At 45.9% G+C, this 17,767-nt stretch overlaps 1 protein-coding gene across 3 annotated transcripts in view; it reads right to left on the reverse strand.

The window, feature by feature from the left end:
- Positions 1-17,767, reverse strand: part of LOC126278987 (excitatory amino acid transporter) — a 355,583-nt gene that overhangs the window by 169,265 nt on the left and 168,551 nt on the right. The gene's annotated exons all lie outside the window — the stretch shown is intronic.

Here is a 17,767-nt window from a genome sequence, read left to right on the forward strand (position 1 = left end):
TTACATCTATAAGCAGTTTACCTTTCAGTATTTGTATAACCTCCTACAACTTCAGTACTGTATCACAAGGGCGAACCATTGTCCAACAAATGTTAAATTCATTTTCTCTAGTTCTTGTCCTGCGACGCACCGTCTCCAAAAGTTTCTCAACGTGATAGTCATGCACCATTTGCAATGATCTTGACGTTGAGGGGATACTGTACTAAATTCTGTCTCATCTACTATCATATGCCTAGTTCAAATGAAATAACTGAATCTTACGCCTTGCATTAAAAAATGAGATCGCAATTTCCATAAAAAGCTTAAGTCTGTTTATCACCTCTTCGCTACTTACCTGTATTTTAATTCATGCTGTTCGTATTTTAACATTTCTCTGAACAGATAAAGAATGTCCTAATTAAATTGGCAATCTAATATTAGCATTCTCCCTATTGTATACGACACGTGGCGGGTCGTTATTTTAGACTGCTTAGCTGGTCATACTCAGCTGAGCGCGAGGTGTCCAATTGGAACGGCACCACCTCTGTCTGCAGTCACGTCACCACGCGGGTAAAAGAAAGAATGCTGGCGGCAGCTCGGTTCTACAATAATAGAGGTGATGTTTTTTTTGTTTGTTTTTTTTTTTAGATTTGACGTCTATGCTGTGCAGCTAGCACAACGTTACATCTGTAATACGTCTGATAGTTAAAAAAATTGTAGTATGTACAGGGCATTTACTGACGACAGATCATAAGAAAACGAAACTACAACAAACCCAATTCTTTTAGTAAACGCAAGATTCATCTGACAGGAACAGAGCGTCCGTATTAATTGATGTACTGATGAAAGGCACAGGTTGAGTGTTATTTGGATAATTGACTAATATCAAGAGTCAGACGAGAGCATCCTCATATACTGGCTATACTGGCTGTCCTGGTGACAATACTCGTTAGAGGTTTAAATCACCGGTCGTCACCTACGTCGACACCAAGTGGAGAGAGTGTAATGAACATTGAAGATCCAACTCCTGCCAGTCTGTATTGACGATGATGTCTGGCTGTGCTTCGAACATCTGCATCTGAACTCCGCAAGCCATCTTGCGGTGTGTGGTTGCGGTACTACTGGTCCAGCTTAGCAGTTCCTCCTTTCCCCAATCGTGGGAAGTGCTTAGCTCCAGTGTATAGGTTCTTCTCGTTGTGATCCTTTCACGAGAGCTGTGTAGGAGTATGTTGCCCGACTCTTCCGGGAACGCACTCCGTTGGCGATCCCGTGACGAAATAAGTCACTCATCATCGGATCTTGTCTATCTTTTCTATTAATGGAGCCTGGTATGTGTACGAGACAGACAGACAGTACTGAAGAATCCGTCGACACGCGTTTTGGAAGACTTCTTTCATGGATGAATTACTTTTCCTTAAGATAGGTCAATGAATCTCTGCCTCGCATCTACTTTTCCTTTTTGTTTAACATGGTCATTCCACTTTTGATCGCTAGTGGTTTTCTCTGTCTAATTATGTGGAATACGATCCAGTTACTTCGTTCAGGGTCACATGCCAGAGCTGTACTAACCGTCGATCCTCAAATACGCTTCAGGCTTTTTGCGTTACAACCTTCCCATAAACACTCTTACGGAGTCCCCAGAGTTACTCACTATTTCATTTATACAGGGTGGTCCATTGATCGTGACCAAGCCAAATATCTCACGAAATAAGCGTCCAACGAAAAAACTGCAAAGAACGAAACTTGTCTAGCTTGAAGAGGGAAACCAGATGGCGCTATGGTTGGCCCGCTAGGTGGCACTGCCATAGGTCAAACGGATATCAATAGCGTTTTCTTTGCATATTAACCCCCATTTTTTATTATATATTCGTGTGGTACGTAAAGAAATATGAACTTTTTTCGCTTTGTGATGGATGGCGCTGTAATAGTCACAAACATATGGCTCACAATTTTAGACGACCAGTTGGTAGCAGGTACCTTTTTTAAATTGAAATATAGAACGTAGGTACTTTCGAACATTTTATTTCGGTTGTTCCAATGTGATACATGTACCTTAGTGAACTTATCATTTCTGAGAACGCATGGTGTTACAGCGTGTTTACCTGTAAATACCACATTAATACAATAAATGTTCAAAATGGTGTCCGTCAACCTCAATGCATTTGGCAACACGTGTAACGACATTGCTCTCAACAGCGAATAGTTCGCCTTCCGAAATGTTCGCACATGCATTGACAATGCGCTGACGCATGTTGTCAGACGTTGTCGGTGGATCACGATGGCAAATATCCTTCAAATTTTTTCACAGAAAGAAATCCGGGGACGTCAAGTCCAGTGAACGTGCGGGCCATGGTATGGTGCTTCGACGACCAAGCCACCTGTCATGAAATATGCTATTCAATACCGCTTCAACCGCACGCGAGCTATGTGCCGGACTTCCATCATGTTGGAAACACAACGCTATTCTGTCATGCAATGATATATCTTGTTGTAACATGGGTAGAACATTACGTAGGAAATCAGCATACATTGCACCATTTAGATTGCCATCGATAAAATGGGGGCCAATTATCCTTCCTCTCATATTGCCGCACCATACATTAACCCGCCAAGGTCGCTGATGTTCCACTTTTCGCAGCCATCGTGGATTTTCCGTTCCCCAATAGTGCATATTATGCCGGTTTACGTTACCGCTGTTGGTGAATGACGCTTCGTCGCTAAACAGAACGTGTGCAAAAAATCTGTCATCGTTCCGTAATTTCTCTGGTGCCCAGTGGCAGAACTGTACACGACGTTCAAAGACGTCGCCATGCAATTCCTGGTGCATAGAAATATGGTACGGGTGCAGTCGATGTTGATTTAGAATTCTCAATACCGACATTTTGAGATTCCCGATTCTCGCGCAGTTTGTCTGATACTGATGTGAGGATTAGCCGCGACAGCAGCTAAAACATCATCATTTGTGGCAGGTCGTGGTTGACGTTTCACATGTGGCTGAACACTTCATGTTTCCTTAAATAACGTAACTATCCGGCGAACGGTCCGGACACTTGGATGATGTCGTCCAGAATACCGAGCAGCATACATAGCACACGCCCGTTGGGCATTTTGATCACAATAGCCATACATCAACACGATATCGACCTTCTCCGCAATTGGTAAATGGTCCATGTTAACATGGGAGATGTATCACTAAGCAAATACCGTCCGCACTGGCTTAATGTTACCTGATACCACGTACTTACACGTTTGTGACTATTAGAGAGCCATCTGTCACAAAGCCAAAAAAGTGTTCCAACTAAAACATTCATATTTCTTTACGTACTAAACGAATATGTAATAAAAAACGGGGGTTCCTATTTTTAAAAAAACGAAGGTGATATCCGTTTGACCTATGGCAGCGCCATCTAGCGGGCCAACCATAGCACCATCTGGTTTCCCCCTTCAAGCTAGACAAGTTGCGTTCGTTGTAGTTTCTTCGTTTGATGTTTATTTCGCAAGATATTTGGCCCGGTCGCTATCAATGGACCACCCTGTATATACTCTTAACGGTAAACGTCCTATCACATTTGCTGGGATACTCCAAAAATTACCTTTACTTTTGTCGATTTTGTTGCGTTAACAGCGTTCCATCTGAAATGAAGACCTGAATCCAGTCACAACTCTGGTCCGATACTCAGAAGTTCATGTTTTGTTCACTTAGCAACAAGGTACGCCTGTATCAGATGACGTCCTGGAGTCAAAGAATGCTGCATGAACTTGTGTTGCCATCAGGGAAACGAGTAGATGAGGTTGCCCCCGGGTGACGAGCGCACCTAGCTAATAAATAGACCAACACGGGGACTCTTGAATGCTTTATCTGCACGCTGCTTACGGTTCTTTTACGTTGCTGAGGAAAAAATGAAGGTGAAGGACAGTGCAAATACAGAAACTTCTCTGGAGAAGCGATGTGACATTAACATCTGCTTCTATGAATGATTACAAAAGGTGAAGATTAAGCAAAGCATACATATGGCATTATCGTCAGGCACGAAGTTCGTGGTATCGTGCTGAAATACTCTGTGGGAAGACACACTTATGCAATGGTTAATATCTCATAAAAACCCATGATGACTTTTAAATTGGTGAATTTTCTGATGCGAGGGGACTGATGACCACAGCAGTTAAGTCCCATAGTGCTCAGAGCCATGCGGTGATTGAAGTTATATTTTGGATTTGCATACAGAAGAGCACAAGGACGTTGAGGCAATTTTTTACGCCTATCCTGTGGTGGTGAGGGACGGTGGGAAGGGGGGGGGGGGGGAGGAAACATCCGTGTTGGGAAAGGATAGTTATCGACTGACAATAGCCGTCGTACGCCTCCTGTCTAATTCGTAAGCAATGGTCTAGCGTGGGAGCACGTTGGTCACTAAAGTACTTTCGTCATAGAGGAGACAGTGTTTCGACCAGAATTACTTGCCACTCCGTTACCTCCCTTCCCACACTTGCTCAGTGTGGTGAGGTTGCTGAGCACCCACACTCCTCTTGTGGAGTGGGGAGGAGAGGGGGAGGGGGAGGGGGGAGGGAGGGAAGAGGGAGTGAGGGAGGGTGCACGGTCATTGTCGTGATGGAGGCGCACATTTCACTGAAGTCGTAGAAGCGGCAACAGAATGGGCTCCCTTGTATCCTACACTGTTAGTCATTTTTTAAACATACATCCGAGACATATCGTGATCGAAAGCTGAAGCCCTCCATGTCATGATGTCTGAAGCTGGTCCTCCGATGCACTTACATGAATGCATTTGTGGCTGTCCAAAGGAACAGTCAGTCGCCTTGCTTTCATACACTACTGGCCATTAGAAAGGCTGCACCAGGAAAAAAATGCAGATGATAAACGGGTATTCATAGGAAAAATATAGTATACTAGAACTGACATGTGATTACATTTTCACACAATTTGGGTGCATAGATCCTGAGAAATCAGTACCCAGAACAACCACCTCTGGCCGTAATAACGGCCTTGATGTGCCGGGGCATTGAGTCAAACAGAGCTTGGATGGCGTCTACAGGTACAGCTACCCATGCAGCTTCAACATGATACCACAGTTCATCCAGAGTAGTGACTGGCGTATTGTGACGAGCCAGACGTTTTCAAATAGTGATATATCTAGAGAATGTGTTCGCCAGGGCAGCAGTTGAACATTTTCTGTATCCAGAAAGGTCCGTACAGGACCTGCAACATGCGGTCGTGCATTACTCTGCTGAAATGTAGGGTTTCACGGGGATCGAATGAAGGATAGAGCCACGGGTCGAAACACATCTGAAATGTAACGTCCACTGTTCAAAGTGCCGTCAATGCGAACAACAGGTGACCGAGACGTGTAACCAATAGCACTCCATACCATCACGCCGGGTGATACGCCAGTATGGCGATGGCCAATATACACATTTCCAATGTGCGTTCATCGCGATGTCGCCAAACACGGATGCGGCCATCATGATGCTGTAAACAGAACCTGGATTCATCCAAAAAAATGACGTTTTGCCATTCGTGCACCCACGTTCGTCGTTGAGTACACCATCGCAGGCGCTCCTGTCTGTGATGCAGTGTCGAGAGTAACCGCAGCCATGGTCTCCGAGCTGATAGTCCATGTGGCTGCAAACGTTGTTGAACTGTTCGTGCAGATGGTTGTTGTCTTGCAAACGTCCCCATCTGTTGACTCAGGGATCGAGACGAGGCCGCACGATCCGTTACATCCAAGCGGATAACATGCCTGTCATCTCGACTGCTAGTGATACGAGGCCGTTGGGATCCAGCACGGCGTTCCGTATTACCCTCCTGACCCCAACGATTCCATATTCTGCTAACCGCCATTGGATCTCGACCAACGCGAGCAGCAATGTCGTGATAGGATAAACCGCTATCGCGATAGGCTACAATCCGACCTTTATCAAAGTCGGAAACGTGATGGTACGCATTTCTCCTCCTTACACGAGGCATCACAACAACGTTTCACCAGGCAACGCCGGTCAACTGTTGGCGTATGAGAAATCGGTTGTAAACTTTGCTCATGTCAGCACGTTGTAGGCGTCGCCACCGGCGCCAACCTTGTGTGAATGCCCTGAAAAGCTAATCATTTGCATATCACAGCATCTTCCTGTCGGTTAAATTTCGCGTCTGTAGCATGTCATCTTGGTGGTGCAGCAATTTTAATAGCCAGTAGTGTATAATGGAGTCGCTCAATGGACTATGAGTCCACCACACTCAGTGCGCGTGCACGATCACGATCGACCTCCTGCAGGATCTGAAATTAGCGAGGATGGAGGACAAGGACAGGAACGGTGGTTAGGTGGCGAGAAGTGGGGATGTGGGTTGGCTGAGGGGGCGAACCGAGATACGGTAAACACTGTGTCCAGGTGGCGCAGCTGTTAACTCAGCTGCCTGGTAAGCAGGCGATTCCGGGTTCGAATACCGGTTAGCAACACATTTACGCTCGGTGCCGCTTATTCCGCATAAAGTCGCGATGCAGTTGACATAATTAGTTCGTTTCCTTCACTCTCTCTCTTTCACACACACACACACACACACACACACACCCCTTCAATTTATCTCTAATGCTCCCGACAAAATCAATATCCAAGTACACCATCATTAGCACTAATGTAATTTTCCATTCTGATCACTTTTTTAAATTATACACCTTTACGCGTTTTCTCTTAACGTATCATAACTAAATTCAGAGAATGTCGTACATTGTATCTCATAATATATATATATATATATATATATATATATATATATATATATATATATACACTCCTGGAAATTGAAATAAGAACACCGTGAATTCATTGCCCAACGAAGGGGAAACTTTATTGACACATTCCTGGGGTCAGATACATCACATGATCACACTGACAGAACCACAGGCACATAGACACAGGCAACAGAGCATGCACAATGTCGGCACTAGTACAGTGTATATCCACCTTTCGCAGCAATGCAGGCTGCTATTCTCCCATGGAGACGATCGTAGAGATGCTGGATGTAGTCATGTGGAACGGCTTGCCATGCCATATCCACCTGGCGCCTCAGTTGGACCAGCGTTCGTGCTGGACATGCAGACCGCGTGACACGACGCTTCATCCAGTCCCAAACATGCTCAATGGGGGACAGATCCGGAGATCTTGCTGGCCAGGGTAGTTGACTTACACCTTCTAGAGCACGTTGGATGGCATGGGATACATGCGGAAGTGCATTGTCCTGTTGGAACAGCAAGTTCCCTTGCCGGTCTAGGAATGGTAGAACGATGGGTTCGATGACGGTTTGGATGTACCGTGCACTATTCAGTGTCCACTCGACGATCACCAGAGGTGTACGGCCAGTGTAGGAGATCGCTCCCCACACCATGATGCCGGGTGTGGGCCCTGTGTGCCTCGGTCGTATGCAGTCCTGATTGTGGCGCTCACCTGCACGGCGCCAAACCCGCATACGACCATCACTGGCACCAAGGAAGAAGCGACTCTCATCGCTGAAGACGACACGTCTCCATTCGTCTCTCCATTCACGCATGTCGCGACACCACTGGAGGCGGGCTGCACGATGTTGGGGCGTGAGCGGAAGACGGCCTAACGGCGTGCAGGACCGTAGCCCAGCTTCAAGCAGACGGTTGCGAATGGTCCTCGCCGATACCCCAGGAGCAACAGTGTCCCTAATTTGCTGGGAAGTGACGGTGCGGTCCCCTACGGCAGTGCGTAGGATCCTACGGTCTTGGCGTGCATCCGTGCGTCGCTGCGGTCCGGTCCCAGGTCGACGGGCACGTGCACCTTCTGCCGACCACTGGCGACAACATCGATGTACTGTGGAGACCTCACGCCCCACGTGTTGAGCAATTCGGCGGTACGTCCACCGGCCTCCCGCATGCCCACTATACGCCCTCGCTCAAAGTCCGTCAACTGCACATACGGTTGACGTCCATGCTGTCGCGGCATGCTACCAGTGTTAAAGACTGCGATGGAGCTCCGTATGCCACGGCAAACTGGCTGACACTGACGGCGGCGGTGCACAAGTGCTGCGCAGCTAGCGCCATTCGACGGCCAACACCGCGGTTCCTGGTGTGTCCGCTGTGCCGTGCGTGTGATCATTGCTTGTACAGCCCTCTCGTAGTGTCCGGAGCAAGTATGGTGGGTCTGACACATCGGTGTCAATGTGTTCTTTTTTCCATTTCCAGGAGTGTGTATATATATATATATATATATATATATATATATATATATATATATATACTCCTGGAAATATATATATATATATATATATATATATATATATATACACTCCTGGAAATGGAAAAAAGAACACATTGACACCGGTGTGTCAGACCCACCATACTTGCTCCAGACACTGCGAGAGGGCTGTACAAGCAATGATCACACGCACGGCACAGCGGACACACCAGGAACCGCGGTGTTGGCTGTCGAATGGCGCTAGCTGCGCAGCATTTGTGCACCGCCGCCGTCAGTGTCAGCCAGTTTACCGTGGCATACGGAGCTCCATCGCAGTCTTCAACACTGGTAGCATGCCGCGACAGCGTGGACGTGAACCGTATGTGCAGTTGACGGACTTTGAGCGAGGGCGTATAGTGGGCATGCGGGAGGCCGGGTGGACGTACCGCCGAATTGCTCAACATGTGGGGCGTGAGGTCTCCACAGTACATCGATGTTGTCGCCAGTGGTCGGCGGAAGGTGCACGTGCCCGTCGACCTTGGACCGGACCGCAGCGACGCACGGATGCCCGCCAAGACCGTAGGATCCTACGCAGTGCCGTAGGGGACCGCACCGCCACTTCCCAGCAAATTAGGGACACTGTTACTCCTGGGGTATCGGCGAGGACCATTCGCAACCGTCTCCATGAAGCTGGGCTACGGTCCCGCACACCGTTAGGCCGTCTTCCGCTCACGCCCCAATATCGTGCAGCCCGCCTCCAGTGGTGTCGCGACAGGCGTGAATGGAGGGACGAATGGAGACGTGTCGTCTTCAGCGATGAGAGTCGCTTCTGCCTTGGTGCCAATGATGGTCGTATGCGTGTTTGGCGCCGTGCAGGTGAGCGCCACAATCAGGACTGCATACGACCGAGGCACACAGGGCCAACACCCGGCATTATGGTGTGGGGAGCGATCTCCTACACTGGCCGTACACCTCTGGTGATCGTCGAGGGGACACTGAATAGTGCACGGTACATCCAAACCGTCATCGAACCCATCGTTCTACCATTCCTAGACCGGCAAGGGAACCTGCTGTTCCAACAGGACAATGTACGTCCGCATGTATCCCGTGCCACCCAACGTGCTCTAGAAGGTGTAAGTCAACTACCCTGGCCAGCAAGATCACCGGATCTGTCCCCCATTGAGCATGTTTGGGACTGGATGAAGCGTCGTCTCACGCGGTGTGCACGTCCAGCACGAACGCTGGTCCAACTGAGGCGCCAGGTGGAAATGGCATGGCAAGCCGTTCCACAGGACTACATCCAGCATCTCTACGATCGTCTCCATGGGAGAATAGCAACCTGCATTGCTGCGAAAGGTGGATATACACTGTACTAGTGCCGACATTGTGCATGCTCTGTTGCCTGTGGTTCTGTCAGTGTGATCATGTGATGTATCTGACCCCAGGAATGTGTCAATAAAGTTTCCCCTTCCTGGGACAAGGAATTCACGGTGTTCTTATTTCAATTTCCAGGAGTATATATATATATATATATTCCACGGTTCAGTTATGCATATGAATATTTTACCGGATATTGTGTTTGGATGAATTGAAAATGTCCATAGAGAACATCCGCCATCATTTGTAAACAGTCTTTTTACTGTCTATGGATGTGTCATTTTTTTCAATAGCCGGTGGCTCACACGAACCATTCTCAGATCTGTATGTACCACCTCGTCAGCGCACGTGACGATGGCGACATGTCTGATTGCCGAAATAATGCACCCGTTTGACATTATGAACCGGCAGTACACCCATGCATGTTCGAGCAATTAAATATAGTGTGCGATATAAACGTTGCTGTCATACGGTACCATCAAGTGTGAAAAGTACCAAAGCATATCCGATCGTGTCGGTTGCGAGGTGCTGGGGCTAGCAGTGTATTTAACACTAAATTCTTCTAGAATCTTCATATGTAAATGATGCTCTAACCCCCCCCCCCCTTTTCTAACTCCGACTTTTGCTGTTGCACATGGATTAAGAAGAAACACAAACTGACTGTAATCGACCCTGCAAGTGGAGTAGAAGAGAGTTTGGCACCTGCAATAATTTAATTTGATAGAAATTAATTAAATAAAGGAAACTTTCATTAACTCAGTGTGAAATGAAAGGGTTGCTCTACAGATTAACAGAATGAAAGTTCTGTCCAAAATAACAAATAATAAACAAAACACATGAAACATTTACAATACATCAAATTGGATACTCAAATAATTGCTGTGAAGGTGAAGTTGTCCATAAACTAGATTGTGACATTTATGACAAAGTGGTATGTGGAGCCAATTCCTTGCATCTCAAATCTTAAGAGAAACACCCAGCCAACCCAACATTAATTGCTGCTACAGTAGTGAGAACTCAGACAATTAACACCCAAGACAGAACAAAGAAAAGACGAACAGGCGCGCTCTGTTGAGCTCTGATTATCAACCAGAAAAACTCCCCAATATGTCGGTGCTGCGGACATACATTACCAAGCTGTCTTCGTAACTGCAAGAACACGAGCTGGCGTACCAGAGGCGATGGCTGGTTGCTTAGACGTCCCGTCATGATGATGATAATGTCGTGTGTATAGCCCAAAACGAATTATTCTGGCCTGGTTGTTCCAGACTAAAGACTGCCTAGCAATACAAATGCGCCTCTGAGGGAGACGAAGGAGGCCCACCACACATTCACTGACGGTACAGTGATTGATTTTAACAAGCGAAGTCACACAGTAACTCCAATACAGTCAACTTTAGCCAAAACTGCTCAAGACACACAACATAGGCCGCTTGTACGCAGAACGCTCAATTGCCAACTGTACTCGGAAAGTTACGTTGAAGTCGAAACTTCAGCAACTTCATCAAACGGTTACAATTAAATAAAAGTATATTAGATAGCCAACGGAAGGCAGGCTGTCCAGAGCAGCGAGAGCTCAGTCTTGTAACCTACTATGCCCGAAAGGCGAGAGCCGACTCCTCTCAAGACCTCCCGTACAAGCCGAACACAGAACATTCCCGCCCCCACGACAGTGGCCGTGGTTAAACGTGCAAATCGAAAACCGTCGGCAAATTCCACTCTATTGCCAAAGCACTACTATTCCACCAGTGGAGATACTTGGCGCCAATTTCTGCGCCGATTTTGCTACGTCACGGAGCTATTCCCTGAGCAAGCCAATCACAGTTATGATTTTGCAGAAAAGGCGGGAATTTGCCAACCAAGACTGCCTGGGAACACAAGTCATTCCCACGCCTCGCTGGTATCCCGCCAGAAAGTGTTTTCACTAAGTTTCTGCGAAGTAACGAAATCTGTAGCCCAGCCGCTCCGTCATGCCTCTGTGGGCGTGTCGCCGCCGCTCTTATGACAATGTTGGCGTCTGGAAAGCATCAACTTGACTCCCTCACCCCCGTCGGCTTTCAAGATCAGCAGAGCCTGCCTGTCACCGGATCACCCGGGTGAGAGAGACGCTGCATGGGAAGTCCGCGTGTGAAGGAATAGCGACTTTTCACCGCATGCGACTAGAGAGGAAAATCGAATTACTCAGATTAAGATAGAAATACGAGAGGGGGCTCATGCCACCTCTCACAGTTGCAAGAGTAGCCCGCCCAGTTATCAGCTAAGTTTACAAGTTACACCACAGCATAAAATGAACAACTTGGATTCAACCCGTTCAGTATTTTATCATGAGACACAACATGTAAATTTTTCTGATAATTGCGCGGACCATTCTTGCAATCAGTACAGTGGAGGTATTCTTGTGTAATGGTACGATAAAATACCAACATTCTATAGCGTATGTTGATTTGTTGTTTAACTTTTATCTGAATATCTAATGGTGGAGAATGACAACCGAAACAGGTCATTTAAAAAATTAAAGCAATTTAGGCGAATAATTAAAATTATTAGAGTATCATTCTTTTAATTTAATTTTGATGCCCTATTAAGCCGAAAAGTGTTATGATGTAAATTCCCATTTTGATTATATTTAAAAAAAATTACATCAATTCCAGTGATTGTCGGCTGCTTCGCGGACGCCGCCGTCGCAAATGACTCTCTTCGACGTCAGTGCAACATTGCTACTCTAAAATACAGCATTGCCCACTTATGCCATCCAGCTGTATCTTTCATTACACTGTGCAAGATTATCTGTTTCAGGAAGATGTGGGCGAAAGACAGACCCTCAATCCTGGCCTGCTTCCAGTACAGAATTCTAGATGACACTCTGGGTACAACATTCGTCGTAATTCCAGTTGCCATCAGCTTGGACTCAGTCTAATGCGGCTGTCCAGGCACGAAACTGTACGCTGGTTATCATGCAGTACGTTCCTCCCAAACGAATTTATTATCAAGTTATATCGCAAGAATTCACACTGTTAACATTTTCTGCTTGGTTATTATTTTTAAAACGTATACTGTGATGGAAATCTCACTACTTTTGAATTGTATATAGTGTTTTTGGCAATAGTCATTTGCTAGGAACCATTTATGAATGTCATTACGTTAACCGTTCTTTCCAAAGCCTAAGTCGAAACAAGGCCGCGGGAGTAGCCAACATTCCATTAGAACTACTGACAGCCTTGGGAGAGCCAGGCCTAACAAAACTCTACCATCTAGTGTGAGACAGGCGGAATACCCTGAGACTTCAAGAAGAATATAATAATTCCAATCCCAAAGAAAGCAGGTGTTGACAGATGTGAAAATTACCGAACAATCAGTTTAATAAGTCACATCTGCAAAATACTAACACGAATTCTTTACAGACGAATGGAGAAACTGGTAGACGCGGACGTCGGGGAAGATCAGTTTGGATTCCGTAGAAATATTGGAACACGTGACGCAACACTGACCTTACGACTTATCTTAGAAGCTAGATTAAGAAAAGGCAAACCTACGCTCTAGCATTTGTAGACTTAGATAAAGCTTTTGACAATGTTGACTGGAATACGCTCTTTCAAATACTGAAGGTGGCAGGGGTAAAATACAGGGAGCGAAAGGCTATTTACAATTTGTACAGAAACCAGATGGCGGTTATAAGAGTCGAGGGGCATGAAAGGGAAGCAGCGGTTGGGAAGGGAGTGAGACAGGGTTGTAGCCTCTCCCCGATGTTATTCAATCTGTATATTGAGCAAGCAGTAAAGGAAACAAAAGAAAAATTCGGAGTAGGAATTAAAATCCATGGACAAGAAATAAAAAGTTTGACGTTTGCCGATAACATTGTAATTCTGTCAGAGACAGCAAAGGACCTGGAAGAGCAGCTGAACGAAGGATATAAGATGAACATCAACAAAAGCGAAACGAGGATAATGGAATCGAATTAAATCGGGTGATGCTGGGGGAATGCTGAAGATTAGATGGGTACGGGCATGCGTGTGTGTGTGTGTTTGTCTTTAGGATAATTTAGGTTAAGTAGTGTATAAGCTTAGGGACTGGTGACGTTAGCAGTTAAGTCCCACAAGATTTCACACACATTTGGACATTCTTTTAGATGGGTAGATCACATAACTAATGAGGTGGTATTGAATAGAATTGTAGAGAAGAGAAATTTGTGGGAGAACTTGACTAGAAGAAGGGATCTGTTGGTAGGGCATATTCTGAGGCATTAAGGGATCGTCAGTTTAGTATTGGAGGGCAGCTTGGAAGGTAAAAATCGTAGAGGGAGACCAAAAGATGAATACACTAAACGGATTCAGAAGGATGTAGGTTGTAGTATGTACTGGGAGATGAAGTAGCTTGCAAAGGATAGAGTAGCATGGAGAGCTGCATCAAGCCAGTCTCTGGACTGAAGACCACAACAACAACAACAACAACAACATCGTCCTGAAAGGAAAGACACTTAGATCTGCTATTGTTGTTAATGAGAGGTCAGTAATAAACACAAGACAAAGCAAGGGTCCAAAGGAAGATCCTTGTGGGACCCTACAAGTAGTTCGCTAGCAGTCGGATGATAGCTGAATGCTTCGTACGGAATTTGTATCTGTTGATTTGAACGATTTTGCAGCATTTCCTGTTAAAGCCTAATATTCTAACTACCCAGAAAGAATACTGTGATTTACACAGCCAAAAGCATGTAGCATAACAGAGCGTACCAGTGGATTGTAATATATTTCATAATATTCTTCACTGTTTTGGAAGGATTACTGATTAAATTTTTGTTTCCGGAATTTTCGCAGGTACATTTTGTATTATTTTTATTATTTAATTTTTTTCTTGCGACTAATTTCAGAGTTCCAGCCCCGGTCTCAAGTTCTCCAGTGTTCGTATAACATCAATGTTTATACGAAATTACAGTTTGACAAGCGCTTGGCTGTATACGTCAATAGAGAGTGCTTTAAAATTGAGCTGCTACCCTAAAAGTGGTGGAAAGAAAGTTGATGTGCTCATATATTTTCAAAAGAAATACTGTAATGTATTGTCCAGCGAATTTAGCACATTCCTGCTGCGCGTACAACCAGCCTTCTTAGAAAAGAACGTTTTGAAAAACGAAGAATTTGTTTTTGAAAGAATGACGCCTTCGTTCCGAACACGGGTATTTGGTGAACCGGCTTCGTATTCCATGTGTTTAGAAGGACTGCTGTTCGTCTTCTGCCGGTGTGCAAGGGAGCAGTCGGGCCGGGCGTGGCCAAATGGCAGCCGGAGTTGGCACTCGTGCCCCCAGGTGCCGGGGTCAGCAGCCGCGGCCAGATATTTGGCAACCGGCGGATGGCGTCGCGACGCGGTGCGGCGCAGCGCCGTGACGCAAAACCTGCTGCCGCCAGCTTTTTATACCCGTGTGGTGACGTGGCTGCAGCGGAGGTACCGCCGTTCCATTTGGACACCTCGCGCTCAGCTGAATCTGACCAGCTCAGCCGTCAAAAATAAAGCCCCGTCACGGCAATGAGAACAACGGGGACAATGCTGATGCTGATGTGTTCGTGTAAAGGGGGTGAGCCTTTTTTATTCCGACAACTCTAAGTCTGTATTGACATGGCGGAAATCACATGGATGCAGTTACGTAACTCCACTGATGATAAAAAAAATAAGTTATGAAGATGTGGCAAGGGCAATACATTCCAGTCATTTATGATTCAATTTAACGAAAATCATAAGAATGACCCACTTATTCTAAAGTTTCTTTACAGAGATTTTGCACCATGGTGGGGGGGGGGGGGGGGTCTCTACCATCAGGAACTGGTTTACTATGTACACATTTATCCAATGCTGAGCCAACTGTTCTAAACTTCAGCCAATATTCCTCTACATTCTCCTCCCCAGAGCAAAATGTTTCGATTTTCTTATTGACGTATAAGATTAGTGCCTCTTTACGCTGTTTGCGGAATGGCTAAAGTTTGGCACTTCTTTTAATTATTGTTGCTACAACACCTCATTGGCAGTTATACCAGTTTCAGTATGGGCATCCTCAAAGCAGTTCGGTCTGTTTGCTGCCATTAAAACTAATATACAGTATTTCCATCGTGCGGCTGGTCCTGGCGGAGGTTCGAGTCCTCCCTCGGGCATGAGTGTGTGTGTTTGTCCTTAGAATAATTTAGGTTAAGTAGTGTGTAAGCTTAGGGACTGTTGGCCTTAGCAGTTAAGTCCCATAAGATTTAAAAAGAAAAATCCATCGTGAATGGGCTTCAAAACTATCTATTCAAAGCATTTTTCAGAGAAGCCATTTAATATTGCTGCGCAAGATGACTTGTCACGTCCGTCACTTACAAAACTGTTGTTATCAAAATTGGGTTTTGGGTAATTCTCTCCAGCAACATTGACTCTGTGACTGGAGCCGAGGATTTGGCGAAAGTTTTCGGTAAACCTGGTGGTGAACCTGGTGGCCGACAGAAGAATCCAGCTATAAATGTATGAAACTTCAATTTCTTCGACTTCAGCCTCCTGGTTACTGTGACGAAAGCACTACTTCCATTTAACATGAGGCTCTCCTTCCGATATGCATTTGGATATACCCCAAAAGCCTCACTGCTCTCGATATAGGTTTTTTGCCAGCTTTCTGTGCCTAGTATCGTGTGAGCTCTACTGTTTATTTCGAGCGCTTGAAACTGGCACGTAACTGCAGATGCTTGAGTACTTGCTTGCAACGATTTTAGAAGCCTCTTACGTGAGCAGCATTTCTGTAACCTTATACTAATAGTTCCGAGTGTCCTACAACCAATGTTATCTAAATGGGATTGATAGTCACCTATTCCAAAAAATCTTGTGTCTAGACCACACACAGCTAGCTACTTGGAGAGCAGCATCTTACGTGTAGCGAACTCCAAGACCCGTTTAGAGGGATGTTGCAGTGTTCAACCCTAATGCGTAAGTCAAGGAAATTGCGGCCTAGCACCTTCAAAGACTCTAATTCAAGCCTTCCACTCTGAGTAGGCTGCCAAGATCGGTTCTGGGGACAATGTTTCTGATTGTGAGCGCTGAAATTCCACGAGGTACGTTAGTTTTCTCAACCCCTTCTGCAAGTCCTGGAAAATCCAAGTATGATCTCAGAGCCCAGAAGACCGTTCAGTTCAAGTGCGAGCCACAATCTGCAGCTGGCTGCAACCTTGTTCTTCAATGGCTGCCAGGGCTGCATTTCCAGCAAGCTACTCCAGGCCTCCAAGACACAAGGAATGCACATAGTGATGCTCCCATCCATTGCTGCTATTTCCCTAAGGGCTACCACTGTTCACCGCTCACTGGAACTGCCGACGATTAAGAGACCTCGTAACCTTTAGCGTTTACCTCACCTTGACATGGGTCACAGTAAGTTTCCCAATATGTGAAATGTCTCTCATTGGCTCAGTTTCAGTTTATGTGGTAGGCATCAGCTTAAACTAGTTGGTTAGGGAGATGGATGTAGTATCCTAAATGCCTCTGGTGTCTGTATCACGTGCACAATGTATTTCGTTCTGTTTCTGACATTCAACTCGCACTTAAGTAGACCTGTGCCGACAAATACCGTATTTCCTGTGAAAGAGACAGTATCAATAAGAGGGGATAGTACTTGAAGTAAGTTTGATCTGTGGTGCAATAAATGTCTCTCGGCACCCCCTGAATCCACTTATTGGTAGCAGCTTCCAACCTACAGATAGCAGTCTGGGCGATTTCCAGCAGCTTACGAACAATCTTCCTGCACCCGAGATCAACATTCGCAAGGTTCCTATTTTCGGTTTTTGAGAGATCTTTTCATCAGTACTAATTTCCTCTGTTTTCCAGGCGGGAATTGTGTATTTGACGTCTCTTAATTTTCCAGAGGCTTTCAGGAAACCCAAAGTTCTCAATTCTATTTGCTCTTATTGGTTTGTTTCGAACGTGTTTTCCCCAAAACAACTCGAGCGATGGTTTCAAATTAGTGTGTAGACAACAGTCGGTTTAACGACGTGCGTCCTCGCTGGTCCTCAGTTCGAAACGGGACTCATCACTGAAGACAGTTCTTCTCCAGTCAATGAAATTCCAGGCTGAAGACGTGTCTTGAGACGCTCCGGAGAGTCGTGGGATTCCAACCCGACTATCGCCCGTCATACAGCCCGACAATCTAGAGTGGATGGTCGGGGGTGCCATTTCTTTTCCTTGCCCAACCCCGTTGGTTGTCATCCATGGC

This window comes from Schistocerca gregaria, chromosome 6 (genome assembly GCF_023897955.1).
Source record: "Schistocerca gregaria isolate iqSchGreg1 chromosome 6, iqSchGreg1.2, whole genome shotgun sequence".
Classification (NCBI taxonomy): Eukaryota; Metazoa; Arthropoda; class Insecta; order Orthoptera; family Acrididae; genus Schistocerca; species Schistocerca gregaria.